Source organism: Elephas maximus, chromosome 13 (genome assembly GCF_024166365.1).
Source record: "Elephas maximus indicus isolate mEleMax1 chromosome 13, mEleMax1 primary haplotype, whole genome shotgun sequence".
Lineage (NCBI taxonomy): Eukaryota > Metazoa > Chordata > Mammalia > Proboscidea > Elephantidae > Elephas > Elephas maximus.
Window position 1 is genome coordinate 56,313,824 of NC_064831.1, and position 17,988 is coordinate 56,331,811.

The window sequence follows — 17,988 nt, forward strand, 5'->3', positions numbered from 1 at the left end:
AGTGTCTGGGGTCTTAAAAGCTTACGAGTGGCCATCTAATGTACAAGTATTGGTCTCTACTCGTCTAGAGCTAAAGAGAAAGAAGGAAACCAAAGACTCAGAGAAGAAACTTGTCTACAGAATCAATAGTCCACACGAACAACGACATTGCCTACCCTGAGACCAGAAGAACTAGATGGAGCCCGGCTTCCACTACCGACCATTCTGACCAAGAACTCAATAGATGTTCCCGAATAGAATGGGAGAAAAATGTACAACAAAAACTCATATTCCTAAAAAAAAAAAAGGCCAGACTTACTGGACTGGTTGAGACTAAATGAACCCTCAAGACTACTGCCCTGAGATATTCTTTAAACTTGGAACTCAAAACAATCCCAGATTGGTCCATAAAATAAATATCACCCATGAGTACTGTGCTCCTCAAATTAATCATCTAGGTGAAACCAAATGGTTAACATTTACCCTAGACCAAAGATGAGAAGGCTAGGTAGGATAGGGAAGCTAGATGAATGGAAACAGAACAACCAAAATGGAAATTATGAGAAAGCTGATATATGGTAAAGAATACCACCAATGTCCCTGAACGATATGTATAAAAAAAAAAAAAGAGAACCTAATTTCCTGTGTAAACTTTCACCAAGACACAATAAAATATTTTTTTAAAGATCTCTATATATTTATATATACGTTTCACTGGTGCTGCTCATCTACAGAACCCAGACTAAGACGCTGGCTCTGTGATCTTAGGGAAGAAACCTCACCTCTCTGAACCTGTTTCCCCGTGGGAAAGATTGGGGAAGACGATTCTTACCTTTCAGGGCTTTCAAGAGGGGTGCAGGAGATGATGTATCTAAGGCACCTGACGCTTAGTAGGTGCTCAATAGGATCCTTATTATACCCCAAGGAGCAACTTCACCACCTATCTGTCGTTTGTCACACTGTGGTGGCTTGTATGTTGTTATGACACTGGAAGCTATGCCACCAGTATTTCAAATACCAACAGGGTCACCCATGGCAGACAGGTTTCAGCAGAGCTTCCAGACTAAGACAGACTAGGAAGAAAGGCTTGGCAATATATTTGTGAAAGTTAGCCAATGAAAACCCTATGGATCACAGAATGTTGTCCAAGACTTTGATTCACTTATTTTGAACACATCATCAGGAGAGGCCGATGGTCGGAGAAGGGCATCATGTTTGGTAAAGTGGAAGGCCAGCAAAGGCAAGGGAAAGCCTCATTGACACAATGGCCACAACAATGGACTCAAACATACCAATGACCATGAAGATGGTGCAGGACCAGGCAACGTTTCATTCCGCTGTACATGAGGTCACCATGAGCTGGGGCGGACTCCACAGCAAATAACAAACAACAAGCGGCAACAGAGGAGGACAAGGACATTAAATCCCCACTCTAAAGTTATCAGGAAAGGTGGCTCTCAACTGGCTGTACAAGGGAATCATCAGGAAACTTTTAAAACTCCCAAAGTCCCTGCAGCCCCCAGACCAATCAAATCAGAGTATCTAGGAGGAAGCGCCTGGACACCCATATGTTTAAGGTTCTCTGGGGGATTCCAATGTGCAGCCGCAGACAAGGACCTTTGTGCTGGTCTGTATCCACTTAGGATATAACACTAAGATGCAAATTATTCTGCAGCTGGAAGGATTTAGGGTAGACACTACCTGGCACTTTTGTAAAGGGCTCTAGAAGGTGAGTTCCAAGGAGGATGCGGAATGTCCCTCTGTGGGGACTGGTCAGAGCAGGACTGAGCCTTTGTGACTGAGGAAGGGAACAGGAGGGAACTGAGGGGGCTTGCAGAGGCCCTCCTCCAAATGGCTGAAACCAACCCAAGTAAGGTCCCAGGTAGGTAGAAAGAGCAAGGAGTAGAGGAATAGGGTTGTGCAAAATGCCAGTGACCTGCCAAAGATCCCTGCCCACCTCACACCCGAGAGGGACACTCCAGATGGCCTGACAGCCCCCAACCCACTCTGGACCTCAGGTTATGCCCACCATCTCGGGGTGACCTCCATGCACCCACCCCACATCAGTCATGAGATTCACAACACACCAGACTCCATGCCAGAGCCTGGGCACTACCCAGAGCTTCCATTTCCTTTCCATTAATCTAGAAGGGCCTGATTTGCATGTCATTTACATAAATTTGCTTGTTTCAATCCAAAAAAGACCCCAAATCTATACAGATGAGAGAAAACGAATTGGCTGATTTACTGTCCCTCCTGCTGAAATTGTATTCCAACCTAACTTCTCAGGGTCTTCATGGGGGAGCTACTAAGCCTGCAGCCTGGTAGGCCTGCACTCAAGGTGGAGGCACAGCTGGCTGGGCTTCCAGGGACACAGGAAGAGCTTGCCCCCGAATCACACCAGGGGCAGGTGCAGGGCCCCTTCTGAAGATGGACCAGGGTGATTTCGCTATGTTCACTGTACGTCCCCACAACAAAACCCGCGTTTTTCTGTGCTGTCCACCCGTGGGGACCACAGTCATGTCTGAGGCCAGGCTGGAGGAAGGTCTGCTCTTCAGAATGGTCATTTAATTATGACGGACACACTCTCAGGATTCAGCTGACTTTTAAGGTCCCTTCTTATGCTAAGCTCTCACACAGGGGCTTCAATTCCTGCTTTGCGATCACATAGTTGGATGGAAAAATCCATTATCCTAACAGCTGGTACCAGAACTCCTCTGAGGGAGGGGACTGTCTCTGGGGGAAGAAAAACCTTTGATGTACCCCTTGGGGGACCTGGACCCCAAGGACACGGGACCACTGAAGCCAGGCAACCACAGAGCGGGCTCCGCAGAGAGGGTGAACCTCGTCTGCTTTTGCACCTGAGAGGGGAGAGGAAGGCAAGATGGGGTGAGGCCTAGGAGTGAGGAGGGGTGAGGCCACCAGCAGGAGTCTGGTGTCCAGGTGACCTCAGGCTGAGCCATCGACCCAGTTCAGAGCCACAGATGACCCCACACCACAGGCAATTCCCAGAGACCTTGAGGAGGGCATGGGGGTGGTATTGGAGCCTCTTTTATCTAGATTGCAAGGGCCTGGGAGACCCCAGCTGACACCTGGGTTATAATCTCAATACGAAGACCTGCTAACTGGCAGTTCAACAAAGGTGGAAAGCTTACTCTGGGCAAGACACTATACTAAGACCTTCATAACCATCCTGTGATATAGGATTTTTTTTTTTTTTATTGTACTTTAGATGAAGGTTTACAGAACAAACTAGTTTCTCATCAAACAGTACACACATTGTTCTACAACACTGGTTAACAACCCCACTACACATCAACACTCTCTCTTCTCAACCTTAGGTCCCCTATTACCAGCTTTCCTGTTCCTTCCTGCCTTCCGGTCCCTGCCCCAGGGCTGGTGCACTCCTTTAGTCTTGTTTTGTTCCATGGGCCTGTTCAGTTTTTGGCTAAAGGGTGAACCTCAAGAATGACCTCATTACTGAGCTGAAGAGTGTCTGGGGGCCATAGTCTCAGGGTTTCTCCAGTCTCTGTCAGGCCACCAAGTCTGGTCTTTCTTTTTGAGTTAGAATTTTGTTCTACATATTTCTCCGGCCCTGTCCAGGACCCCTATTGTGATCCTTGTCAGAGCAGTCAGTGGTGGTAGCTGGGCACCATCTAGTTGTACTGAACTCAGTCTGGTGGAGGCCATGGTAGATGTGGTCCAGTTATCATTTGGACTAATCTTTCCCTTGTATCTTTAGTTTTCTTCATTCTTCCTTGCTCCCAAAGAGGTGAGACCAGGCTCAGAGGCTTTTAAAACCCCAGACGCTACTCACCGAAGTAGAATGTAGAACATATTCTTAATAAAATATGTTACGCCAATTGAGCTAGATGTTCCCCACAGGCCTCAGCCCAGCCGAGACTTTCTGAAAATTAAACACTTATGCTCATCAAAAGACTTCACCAAAAGAGTAAAAAGAGAGCTTACAGACTGGGGAAAATAATTTGGCTATTACAAATCAGACAAAAGTTTAATCTCTAAAATCTACAAGAAAATCCAACACCTCTACAACAAAAAGACAAATAATCCAATTTAAAAAATGGGCAAAGGAAATGAACAGACACTTCACCAAAGAAGATATTCAAACGGCCAACAGACACATGAGAAAATACTCACAATCACTAGCCATTAGAGAAATGCAAATCAAAACCACAATGAGATACCATCTCACCCCGGCATTACTGGGATGAATCAATAAAACAGGAAATAACAAATGATGGAGAGGGTGCAGGGAGATCGGATCTCTTTATGCACTGCCGCTGGGAATGCAAAATGATACAATCATTTTGGAAAACGATATGGCGCTTCCTTAGAAAGCTAGAAATAGAAATACCATATGATCCAGAAATCCCACTCCAAGGAATATATCCTAGAGAAATAAGAGCCATCACACAGATACAGGTTTTTTAATCATCCCAATTTACAGATGAGAAAAATAAGGTTCAGAAAAGCTACATAATTTGCCCAGTTCACACAGATAACAGAGCTGGGATTTGCCCTCCAGCCTGTTGGCTCCTGCCAACTGCATTGAACAATCCCAAGTAAGCCTCTCAGCCATCCTGTAAAGCAAGGAAGGCCAACGTTATTACAGACAAGGACTCCAAGTTTCCATGAACCTAAGTGACTCACTTAAAGTTGTCGGCTAGCGGGTAAAATCTTCTCATTCCTAGTGCGGGGCCCTTTTCGTTGTACCACCTGCCTCCTCAAATATTACAAATGTCAAATGATTCTATAATTTAGCGCTAGCTGTTCACTTGGAAAAAGGTATTTCGAGGTGGCATGATATAGAGGAAAGGGTGTGGGCTTTCGCTCCATGAGACCAGCGTTCTAATCCCAGCTCTATCACTTCCTAGCTGTGTATACCACAGGGCAAGTTACTTAACCTCTCTGACTCTCAGTTTCCTCATCTGCAAAATAGGGTAATACCTCCTGTCCATTGACCTCAGAGGATGTCAGTGTGAAAGGGTTTTGATGAAGAGTAAAGCAGAGACCTGAGGCTACAGGAGAGGCACAGGTAAGCTTAGTGGGGAGAAAGAAGTAAGGGCAAGACTGTAGCTTGCACCTCCCAGCCCACTAGATTGATCTGAACATTTCCAGCTCTCGGTGGCAACCCCTAGCCCCCCTCCCCAAGACAGTGGTGCCCCTCTACAGAAAGCCACTCTCCACCCCACTGAGTGGGGTGGTGCCATCCTCATCCAACGAGCCAGGCCACCTCCCCAGCGCCCTTCCACTGGTGCAGAACCCCAAGCCCACCCAGCGCCCTGTGAGTTACGGGCAGTCACAGCAGGCTCATGCCAGAGCCGTTCACGTCCCTCTGCTCTCAAAGGACACCGTGGACTTCTGTTTGTTTTCTCCTCTGCCTCCTGATCCAAAGAAAAACCCAAAAGCTAAGAAATGCTACTTCTGGAAACAACTAAATGGCTCGCTCACAGCTTCTGTCATCCAGAAAGAAATCGGCTTTGGAAATGACCATGCCTGCTTGTCACAGCCCAATGAAAGGACATCGTGAAACTGGTCATCACCATGGCCAGCTGAGGCCATTTTCATAGAGGAAATAGCCTTGCCTTACCAGAGACAGCAGACTATGAAGGAGGCACGGCCCCTGCCCTCAAGGAGCTCCCTGTCTGATGGGGGAGACACAGCCCCTGCCACCAGGAGCTCCCTGTCTCACACAGGAGATGCATTTCCTGCCCTAGGGAAGCACCCTGTCAGAAAGGAAGACCCAGTCCTTGCCCTGAGGGAGTCATAGCCACTGTCTCCTCTCAGAAGGGATCCCCAATCTGAGGGAGGTCCCTACCCCTAAAGATAATACCATCCAGGGACCCTGTAGTACATCAGTCAAACCAGAGCTATAGAGGGAGAGTGTTGTGCTTTTAAGAAAGAGGTAGAAAGCTAGAAATGAGGAGACAGAGGTTATGATGAGCAAGCTCCTCGCTGAACTCTAACTATGCTTCCTCAGAGGCTGATGGGCTGACCTCTTTCGGTGCTGGTCCTGTTCTGTTCTTCAAATAGGGCCTGAACCTGTTGTCCCACCAAATGAGCCGGTTCCCAGGGAACCGTTCACGCATCTGAGCACACAAATGTCAGAGTTCATCCAAAAAAGAGAATGGTGCCCTGTGCCAGACTGGTGTGGTCGGTACACATACGCACACACACACACACACACACACACAAGACCTGCCAAGGGACACCCTGGAAGTGCAGGGGGTTGGGATGCCCGAGGCAGCACGTGCCATGCCCAGTCCTGGAAAGAGAAGGCGCAGGACGGTGGTCCTTTCCGGTTCCCTTCAAAGCCCCTGCAGATCTCACGCCGACCAAGCCCTCGCTCCCAGGAGGCCTCACCTGTGCCCTGCCCACCATTTCCCCAGCCCTTCCAGCACATGCACAGCAGATGCTATCTGTGTCCTTCCCAGGTCCCCTGGAGTCCCTTTTACTGTTTAGTGTGCCCATCCCCTGCTGCTGCCTGCTCTGGAGGATGGTGGGTCCTGGGAGCTGGAGCTGCCTTCAGCAGAGGCACCCGGAAGCCCACTCCAGCGCCATTCCCAGGTGCCAATGACTGACTGGGACCTGGTAACAAAAGCCCTGCTCCCGGCTTCAGTTTCCACTGCGATCTCCTCTCCCGATCCACTACAGGCTACACTAGACTTCACTGGAAACTGCGTCCCTCATGCCCATCTCCTGAGAGCACTCCCTTAATGGATCCCCACTCTAAGATCCCCGTCTCAGACTGTGCTTCCAGGAGACCCACTCAAACACACCAAGAAAATGAAATGTAGAACGAGAAAGCCTGGGTTCAAACCCTACTTTCCTAGCCTAACAGCTATGTGACATGAGGCAGGTTATTTAACTTCTCCAAGCTTCACTTTCCTCATCTTTAAAATGGGCATGATAATAACAATGGACTTGAGAAAGTCAGACAAAATAATGCAAAAGAAAATAGTTTGTTCCCTGCTAAAAGCTCCACTGGCCAGACATCACAACATTTGGAATGGTGCAGGCCTTACGGACATGGGCCAGCACTAAGGCAATACCAAAGATGTCCTCCAACATCCCAACCTCCCTAGATCACCTGAAAGAGCCAAACAATCCCTGGGTTGATCCGTGTCCTTTTTAAATGCATTTCTTTTTTCACCGTAGTACATATGTTAACAAACTGCCAGTACATAAACTTCAGTATAGGATAGAATCCATCTAAAACGACCATTTTAATATTTCATAAAGACCCTTGGGCACTTTTGATTATGGTAAAAAAAAAAAAACCTGCTCTTCCACCTCAAACCAATCGTGATTCTTTACGTTGTGATCACATCCTTCCTTAGCCATTCAAACTGAGGCAGTCCATTTTTGTTAATATGGCTACCAACATTCTATACCTAATGGCTCCCTCAATCTCTTCAAAAGCCTTACACTTCATTCATTCATTTGTGGAACGAAACTCTATTTTACTATGTGCCAAGCCCTGTGCTAGACCCAAGAGGTACACTAGTAAGCAAAGTAGGTGTTCTTATATTGTTGTTAGGTGCTTTCAAGCCAGTTCAGACTCAGAGTGACCCTATGCACAACAGAGTGAAACACTGCCCTGTCCTGCACCATCCTCACAATCATTATGTTTGAGCCCATTGTTGCAGCCACTGTGTCAATCCATCTCATTGAGGGTCTTCCTCTTTTTCGCTGAGCATCTACTTTGCCAAGCATAATGTCCTTCTCCGGGGACTGATCCCTCCTGATAATATGTTCAAAGTACGTGAGACGAAGTCCGCCATCCTCGCTTCTAAGGAGCATTCTAGCTGTACTTCTTCCAAGACAGATTTGTTTGTTCTTTTGGCAGTCCACGGTATATTCAATATTCAGACCCTAAGCTCATAGAGCTTACGGTCCTCTAGGACAGAGATATTAATGAATTAATCTCTTAAGTATGTGAGTAAAAAAAAAAAAAAAAAAAACTATAATATATTCTAAGATATAAAAGCATAGTGACATATAACAAGGAGAGCATATACAGGGGCCCAACTTATCTGGGGAGTAGTCGAAGGCCTTCCTGAGGAAGTAACACTTGAGGTGTGTCTTAGTCTGGGTTCCCCCAAAAGCAGAGCCTGAAACAAGGACATGAGGGTAGGTAGTTTATTTGGGCGGTGATCCCAGAGAGCAGGAGAGAGGATCAGGAAGAGTAAAGCAGAGAAGGAAAGGGAGCCAACACAAGGATGCACTGTTGAGTTGGCAGGCACTACAAGGACTCAACGGCACATAACAACAACAACAAACAAGGAAATGGGCTCCATTGTGCTGGAATTTCCAAGGAGTGTGTCACACACATCTACCCAGAAGATAAAATGGGAAATACTTATTCAACCCTGTTGTCCCCATTGGCTAGAAACAGCCACATTGGTGTCAACTCTCCTATACTTCAACATTGGTATGCGGGTTCCCTTGGGGGATCTTATCATCTTTGTGTGGAAGAAGCCCTGGGACAGAAAGCGAGAGGTATATGGAATGGGCCAAGGTGAGGCCCTGTCAGATAACACCTGTGGAAAGTTAGTCAAAGCCTGAAAGGAATCGGTCATCGAAGCAGAGGCTGTAGAAAGACATGGGGCTACTGAAAGAAGGCCAGCATAGCTGGAGCTCAGGGGGAGAAAAAGATGAGGCTGGCAAAGCAGGCAGAAGCAAGATCACGTAGACCCATGTGGACTGTATTAAGGATTTGAGACGTTATCCTAAGATTGATGGAAGCTATTGAAGGGTTTTTAGCAGGATTAGGGAGGGGCACCTACAGGTTTGTGTCATATAAATTCACCCTTAGCTACTGCGTGCAGAAGAGTCCTGGTGGCTTGGTGGTTAAGCACTTGACTACTAACAGAAAGGTCAGCGGTTTGAACCCACCAGCCACTCCGTGGGAGTAAGATGTGGCAATCTGCTTCTGTAAAGATTATAGTAACTGTATGGTGCAGTTCTACTCTGTCCTATAGGGTCACTATGAGTCAAAAGCAACTCAAAGGCAATGGGTTTGGTGGTTTTGGGTTTACTGGGTGCAGAACAGGTTTAGATGAAGGAGAACAGCTACTTTGTGACTTTCCTGAAGTGTAGCATTCACCCCACCTACTCCTGACCAGGAATTAAGATCCACCACTCATCTGTCAGTTTGTCATACTGTGGTGGCTTGTGTTTTGCTGTGATGCTGGAAGCTATGCCACCAGTATTTTAAATACTAGCCGGATCAACCGTGGTGGACAGGTTTCAGCAGAGCTTCCAGACTAAGACAGACTAGGAAGAAAGACCTGGCAATCCACTTCTTAAAAAATTAGCCAGTGAAAACTTTGTGAATAGCAACATTGTCTGATACAGTGCTAGAAGATGAGCCATTCAGTTTGGAAGGCACTTAACATACGACTGGGGAAGAGCTGCCTCCTCAAAGTAGAGTTGACCTTAATTACACGGATGGAATCAAGGTTTCAGGACCTTCATTTGTTGATCTGGCACGACTCAAAATGAGAAAAAACAACTGCAAACATCTTTTAATAATCGGAACATGGAATATATGAAGTATGAATCTAGGGAAATTGGAAGTTACCAAAAATGAAATGGAACACATAAAGATCAATACCTTGGGCATTAGTGAGCTGAAATGAACTGGTATTGGCCATTTTGAATTGGACAATCATATCATCTACTATGCAGGTAACGACAATTTGAATAACAATGGCATTGATTCATTGTCAAAAAGAACATTTCAAGATCTATCCTGAAGTACAATGCTGTCAGTGATAGAATAATAACCATACTCCTACAAGGACGACCAGTTAGTACGATTATTATCCAAATTTATACACCAATCACTAATGTCAAAGATGAAGAAACTGAAGATTTTTACAAACTGCTATAGACTGAAATTGCTCAAAAAGACAATCAATATGCATTGATAATTACTAGTGATTGGAATGCAAAAGTTGTAAACAAAGAACAAGGACTGGCAGTTGGAAAATGTGGCCTTGGTGATAGAAACGATGCTGGAGATAGCATGATAGAATTTTGCAAGACCAACGACTTTTCATTGTAAATACCTTTTTTCGGCGTAAACAGCAACTATACACATGGACCTCACCAGGTGAAAAGCACAGGAATAAAATCGACTACATCTGTGGAAAGAGACAATGGAGAAGCTCAGTATCATTGGTCAGAACAAGGTACAACACCAGGGACCAAATACAAAACAAACCATCAACTTCTCATATGCAAGTTCAAGTTGAGGCTGAAGAAAATTAAAACTAGTCCATGAAAGCCAAAGCATGACCTTGAGTATATCCTACCTGAATTTAGAGACCATCTCAAGAATAGATTTGAATGCACTGAACAATAACGACCAAAGACCAGATGAATTGTGAGATAACTTCAAGGAGATCATACATGAAGAAAGCAAAAGGTCATTAAAAAAGCAAGCAAGAAAGAAAAGACCAAAATGGATGTCAGAAGAGCCTCTGACACTTGCTTTTGAACATAGAGTAGCTAAAGCAAATGGAAGAAATAATGAAATGAAAGAGCCGAACAGAAGATTTCAAAGGGCGGCTCAAGAAAACAAAGTAAAGTATTATAATGAAATGTGCAAAAACCTAGAGTTGGAAAACCAAAAGGGAAGAACAGGCTTGGCATTTCTCAAGCTGAAAGAACTGAAGAAAAATTCAAGCCTCACATCTGGAATCTTAAAAGCTACCAAGCGGCCATCTAAGATGCATCAATTGGTCTCAACCCACCTGCAGCAAAGGAGAATGAAGAACACCAGACATAAGGTAAAGATGAGCCTAAGAGACAGAAGGGTCCACATAAACCAGAGACTACATCAGCCTGAGACCTGAAGAACTAGGTGGTGCCCGGCTACAACCAATGACTGCCCTGACAGAGAACACAACAAAGAATCCCTGACTTAATGGTCTGACTGAGACTAGAGGGACCCCAGAGGTCATGGTCCCCGGACCCTTTGATAGCCCAAGACTGGAACCATTCCTGAAGCCAACTCTTCAAACAGGGCTTGGACTGGACTATAAGACAGAAAATGATACTGGTAAGGAGTGAGCTTCTTGGCTCAATTAGACACATGAGACTATGTGGCAACTCCTGTCTAGAGAGGAAATGAGAAGGCAGAGGGGGACAGGAGTTGGTTGAATGGACACGGGGAATACAGGGTGGAGAGGAGGAGTGTGCTGTCTCATTAGGGAGAGAGCAGCTAGGAGTACGTCATAGCAAGGTATGTGTAAGTTTTTGTATGAGAGACTGAATTGATCTATAAACTTTCACTTAAAGCACAATAAAAAAAAATTAAAGCCTCAATTGCAATATTGAAGGATTCTATGGGCAAAATATTGAACAACACAGGAAGCTTCAAAAGAAGATGAACGAATACAAAGAGTCACTGTACCAAAAAAAATTGGCTGACGTCCAACCATTTCAGAAGGCAGCATATGATCAAGAACCAACGGTACTGAAGGAAGAAGTTCAAGCTGCACTAGAGAAAAACAAGGCTCCAGGTACTGAAAGAATACTCATTGAGATGTTTCAACAAGCAGATGCAACGCTGGAAGTGCTCACTCATCTACGCCAAGAAATTTGAAAGGCAGCTCCCTGGTCAACCAACTGAAAAAGATTCATATTTATGCCCATTCTAAAGGAAGATGACCCAACGGAATGCAGAAATTATCCAACAATATCATTAATATCACATAAAAGTAAAATTTCACTGAAGATCATTCAAAAGCAGCTGCAGCAGTACATCGACAGGGAACTGCCAGAAATTCAAGTCGCTTTCAGAAGGGGATGTGGTAGAACAAAGGGTATCATTGCTGACATCAGAGGGATCTTGACTGAAAGCAGAGAACACCAGAAAGATGTTTACCTGTGTTTTATTGACTATGCAAAGGTATTCGACTGTGCAGATCATAACAAATTGTGGATAACATCGTGAAGAATGGGCATTCCAGAACACTGAATTGTGCTCATGCAGAACCTCTACATAGACTAAGAGGCAGTCATTTCACCAGAACAAGGGGATAATGTGTGATTTAAAATCAGGAAAGGTATGTATCAGCATTGTATCTTTTCACCATAGTAATTAGATCTGTATGTTGAGCACATAATCTGAAAAGCTGGATTATATGCAGAAGAACATAGCATCAAGATTAGAGGAAGACTAATTAACAACCTGGAATATACAGATGACACAACCTTGCTTGCTGAAACTGAAGAGGACTTGAAGCATTTACCGATGAAGATCAAAGACCACAACCTTCAGTATGGATTACACCTCAACATAAAAAAAAAAAAAAAAATTCTCACAACTGGACCCATAAGCAACCTCATGATAAACAGAGAAAAGATTGAAGTTGTCAAAGATTTCATTTTACTTGGATCGACAATCAATTCCCATGGAAGCAGCAGTCAAGAAATCAAACGATGTATTCTATTGGCCAAATCTGCTGCAAAAGAACTCTTTTAAGGTTAAAAAGCAAAGATGTCTCTTTGAGGACTAAGGGGCACCTGACCCAAGCCATGATATTTTCAATCACCTCATATGCATGCAAAAGCTGGACAATGAATAAGGAAGACTGAAGAAGAATTGATGCCTTTGGATTATGGTGTTGGCAAAGAATATTGAATATACAATGGACTTCCAGTAGAGCGAACAAATCTGTCTTGGAGGAAGTACAGCCAGAATGTTCCTTAGAAGGGAGGATGGTAAGACTTCATCTTTTGTACTTTGGGCATATTATCAGGAGGGACCAGCCGCTGGAGAAGGACATCATACTTGGTAAAGCACAGGGTCAGTGAAAAAGAGGAAGACCCTCAAAAGATGAACTGACACGGTGCTTTCAATAATGGACTCAAACATAGCAATGATTGTGAGGATGGCGCAAGACCAGGTAGTGCATAGGGTAGCTATGCATTAGAACCGACTTGACAGCACCTAACAACAACAACAAAGACCAGAAAAAATTGTCTTGTTGGAATTGTAGATGCATCATGGTCTGAAATGGTTTCCTGAAGGGTAGGTAGGGAAAAAAATGGTTAAGCAACAGAGTGGTTATATGTGGGTATAGGCAGGTGCTTCCTGAGAAAGAAAGAAGATGACTGGCCAAAGCTCCAGTAAACATGTTAATGACAGGTCTCTGGCAATAAACTAATGATCTTTGCTAACAGTGAATCCTTATCTATAGAATGTTTTCAGCATACTGTACTTGGTTTACCTGGGTATCTAGGATTGTTTATGATAAAAATAATCTGAAATCCACAGATTTATGAAGCATGGCTTCTTTTGACTTCTAAGCTGTACTGCTAAAAAAAAAAAAAAGCTGTACTGCTATGAGAGTATAAAACCAAGATGATTCAAAACCAAAATAGCCCCCTTCTGTGTAAGTAACATAGCTGCATACATTTCTTAGAGACTTCATATGTAAATCTGGCCTGAGGAAGTCCAGACACTTGAGAAAGGACCCAGTGAGCTGCTCTGGTGGCCTCAGACCTATCCTTGCTTTGTCTGTCCCTCCCGATTACTTGTGCTCTTGAAATTATTAGTAAACCTTGACACTGGGTAAGATCTCTGATTCATGAAAGTCTGGTTTGAAACCTGATCCTTTGCGTCATCTCAATAGGACAATGTATTCCGTCTCATCTCCAGGTTCATTAAATACAAATTTTCTCTGCCTTTTGAGCCACTGCCTCTCACAGAGCCTATGTTTTTAAAGTTCCAAGTCACCAAAATTCTTATGTCCCCAACTGTGTGCTAATGGGTAGCTCAGAGTCCCTCATCCTATCAGCCCAGCAGGAGCCCAACATTTCTTCCCACAAAGGCCTCTTTTGTTAATTTTTCCTTGAGCTTCTCCCCTCAACAAGGCCTCCAGGTTTCAAGAAATCCTGCCCATAGAACAAGGTGCATTTATCAAGAAATAATTAAAAGAGTTTTGCCAACTTTCATTTAATCAAAGACATTCATAACTGCTAGTCAAGAGCTTCTGACTAGCATGGAACCACCTGTCATGTGAACTTGACAGCATTTCAGATAAAAGCAGGGGGAAAAATGTTCTCTTAACATGGATAAAAGAGCCCTGGTGGTGCACTCGTTAAGCACTCAGCTGCTAACCCAAATGTCGAGGCTAGAACCCACTAGCCACTCTGCAGGAGAAAGATGTGGCAGTCTGCTTCTGTAAAGATTTCAGCCTTGGAAACCCTATGGGTAGTTCTACTCTGTCCTATAGGGTTGCCATAAGTCAGAATTGGCTTCATGGCAAAGGGCATAGTTTTTTTTTTTGTTTTTTTTTTTTCGGTTTAATGTGGATAAATGTTCAATATGGAGGGGAGGAGTGCTTTTTGAAACTTTGGAAATGCTTCCTGAAGGGACCCTTGGCTGGAAACCACTGCTAAGGGTATTCCTTTACACTCATTCACTTTGTTCCTCATCTACCATTTCTCCGACAGTTCAAAAAGCTCTGCATTTTTCCCTACAGTTTATTTGCCCCCTCCTTGGTATTTCACCACACATGTGATCTCACTGTCATCAGCAAGCCTGAAGCTATCACCATGAATTCTGACTTTCAAGTCACATGTAGAAATGTTAAATAACCATCTCAGGGGTGCCACCCACTAGCACCCACTGTATGCAACTCCAAATCTACCCACGGGTCCCTTTTGCCCCACCTGGATATGGAGCATCCTAATAGCTTGGGGACCCCGCAGCCTTCTTCCCAGCCTAGGCTCAGCTTCCTATCCCTCTACAGCAGGTGTTCTCCAAAGGGGGTAAGCAAAGGGATCCATGGCAAGCAAGGGGAAAAGATTAAATCTCTTATTTATATTATTTTATCTAAAAGGAGAAGAATAACCAAAACGAAACCAAACCCAATGCCATTGAGTCAACTTCCAACTCACAGCAACCCTATAGGACAGAGTAGAACTGTCCCATAGGGTTTCCAAGTCTGCAAATTTTTACAGAAGCAGACTGCCACATCTTTCTCCTGCTGAGAAGCTGGTGGATTTGAACCCCCAACCTTTCAGTTAGCAGTGGAGCACTTACCTTTGTGCCACCAGGACTCTTAAAAGGAGAGTAATAATTTTATTAAATATTTCATGTTTACTGACAAGTAATACACATATAAACCCACTGCCATCGAGTCAATTCCGACTCATAACGACCCTATAGGAGAGAGTAGAACTGCCCCATGGAGCTTCCAAGGAGCACCTGGCGGATTTGAACTGCCGACCTCTTGGTTAGCAGCCATAGCAGTTAACCACTACACCACACGTGTATGTTTTATAAATAAATTTACATATACTGGACTAAAGCTCAGAATTTTTTTTTATGGATAGCAGTGGGCAATCAAGGAGCCCTGGTGGTGCAGTGATTAAGTGCTTGGCTGCCAATCGAAAGGTCAGCGGAACCCATCAGCCACTCCGCCAGAGAAGATATGGCAGCCAGCTTTCATAAAGATTACAGCCTTGGAAACCTGATGGGACAGTTCTACTCTGTTCTTTAAGGTCGCTGTGAGTCAGAATCTACTCGATGGCAATAGGTTTTGGTTAGTGGGCAATCAAAAAAATTTAGACCCATTGCTGAAAACGTTCTACCCTCCCTTCCACCCTATCCCTCTTTTCCTCCCATTCCCAGTCTATTGCCCTGGGTACTTCTATAGCCTCCACCTTCCTCAAATCTCTGCTCCATTGCTATTTGCTTCAGACCTCTGCCTCACTCTCTGCCCAGTCTCCTGGGCTTGATGTTTCAGAAGCCCTCTGTATACTGGCTGGTCATCTACTGGGCCTGGGCCCTGCTCCCCAGGCCAGCCCCAGAGCCTCCCACACCTAGGCCTCTACTTACATGGGTAATTGTGTGGCCAAGACATACCAACAATATAAAATATCCCTTGAAATGATACGTTATATAATCCAAACTAGCCCTCAGCCATTACAGCAATCAATGCCCATCGCCTGCTTGGCAGCCCATTCAGACTGCAGCCTAGAAAACCCTATGAGGCAGCTCTACTCTATCACATGGGGTCACTATGAGTCAAAATCGACCCCACAGCACCTAACACCAAGAGATAAAACAACCAATTCTATGGTGCATGGTCTATGATTGGAGCTTGGTTTAGAGGGGAAAAAAATTTATTATATACATTTGGGGTACAATAGGGAAAACTTTAATATAGACTGGGCATTAAAAGATATTAGGAAATTATTAATTTTGTTAGGTGTGATAAAGTTCCTGTGATTACATATGAAAATGCATTTATTTATTGCAGATGTATGCTGAAACAGGTGTGAATATTATGTTGTAATTCACTTTAAAATGGTTCTGTAAAAAAAAAGGTAAAATACAGAAAAATGTTAACAATAGTTCAATGTAGACAGTGGGTATATAGGTGCTGACTATACTATTTTAATTTCTATGTCTTTGCAGATTTTTTTTAATAAAAAGTTAAAACAAAGACAAACAAATCAGGCATTTTTTTAAGAGAGGAAAAGAGGGACAAAGAAAGCTTCCAAGCTTCATGGTATCAGTGGCAAATCCAGGTTTTAGCTGTTGAGTGACATCTAGAAGAAAGCGCATGTGCCCTGAAGTTGGAAGGCATGGGTTCAAGGCCAGCCCAGCCCCTCCTACCTGCCTGAACTTAGGTTCTCTGTTCCCTGTATCCATGAAGGGAAAGATAGTAATACCATCCTCATTAAGCTGTGAGGACTCAATGAGCTTTTACACGTGGAAGCACATAGCACCCAGCAGGCCTTCAATAAACACTCATTCTGGTCCTCTCTTTGCATCTCCCGTATTTGGGAACGAGACCCATCTAAGGTAAGGAAAGTAGATTCAGAATTTAAGGAGGAACTTCTGCTTCCAAAAAGATGAAGTAAATGTACTTTTTCCTATTCCTCCTTTTAAACACAACTAATAATACCGGAAATAATATGTGGAATAAGCTTGAGAAGACTCCGAAAGGTGGACAGAAGAAGGTAGACCAACCAGAGACCTTGGAACCTGAAGAATGACAAATGGTGAGTTCCCTGGGTCTTCTTTTTGCCTCCTATGTCCCAGACTTGAAATTGGCAACTGTTATGGATTGAATTGTGTCCCCCAAAAATATGTGTATCGATTTGGCTATGCCATGATCCCCAGTATTGTGTAACTGTCTACCATTTTGTCATCTGATGTGATTTCCCTATGTGTTGTAAATGCTATCACTGTGATGTTAATGAGATGGATTAGCAGCAGTTATATTGATGAGATCTACAAGATTACATAGCGTCTTAAGCCAATCTCTTTTGAGATACAAAAGAAAGAAGCAAGCAGAGAGACGGGGGGACCTCACACCACCAAGAAAGCAGTGCCAGGACCAGACTGCATCCTTTGGGCCTGAAGTTCCTGCGCTGAGGTGCTCCCAGACCAAGGAAAGACTGAAGACAAGGACCTTCCTCCAGAGTCGACAGAGACAGAAAGCATTCCCCTGGAGCCAGTGCCCTGAATTCAGAATTCTAGCTTTACTGGACTGTGAGAGAATAAACTTCTGTTTGTTAAAGCCATCCACTCGTGGTATTTCTGTTACAGCAGCACTAGATGACTAAGACAGCAACCCAGAAACACCAATGGGTGCAGATACAAAAAGCCTCCAGCAATGTCTGGGTTCTCTAGCCAAAAAAAAAAAAAAGTTAGAAAAGGTGTAGCCTAGCAAGAAAGAAAACTTTTAGACAATAATTTCTCTACTCTAGTCAAACACCACAGGAAGAAAACTGTGACCCCGCCCCCCCACCCCCACCTATGCCAGTAAGGGCTGAGTGGGCAGCCTAGACTTCCACCCTTGCCAGGCTGTGACAAGGTGCCCCAAACCGTGCATACTGGTGGTGTCAGAAAAGGCCAAGTAGGGGGCCAGGACTTTCATCTCTGCCAGCTGGTAAGGATGTCATCATCCCCATGGTGTCAGTGGAGACCACATACGAAGGCTGGACATC

General features: G+C 44.4%; 1 protein-coding gene across 7 annotated transcripts in view; it reads right to left on the reverse strand.

Annotated features, from left to right (window-relative positions):
- The window catches only part of MEGF11 (multiple EGF like domains 11), a 404,509-nt gene that overhangs the window by 328,484 nt on the left and 58,037 nt on the right, over positions 1-17,988 (reverse strand). Inside the window, exon 1 of one of the 7 annotated variants that reach the window (XM_049905532.1) lies at positions 10,077-10,141. The exons of the other annotated variants lie outside the window; for them this stretch is intronic. The gene's annotated coding sequence lies outside the window, so the exon portion shown is untranslated. Of the gene's footprint in view, positions 1-10,076; positions 10,142-17,988 lie in introns of those variants that run through there. 7 annotated transcript variants of the gene reach the window in all.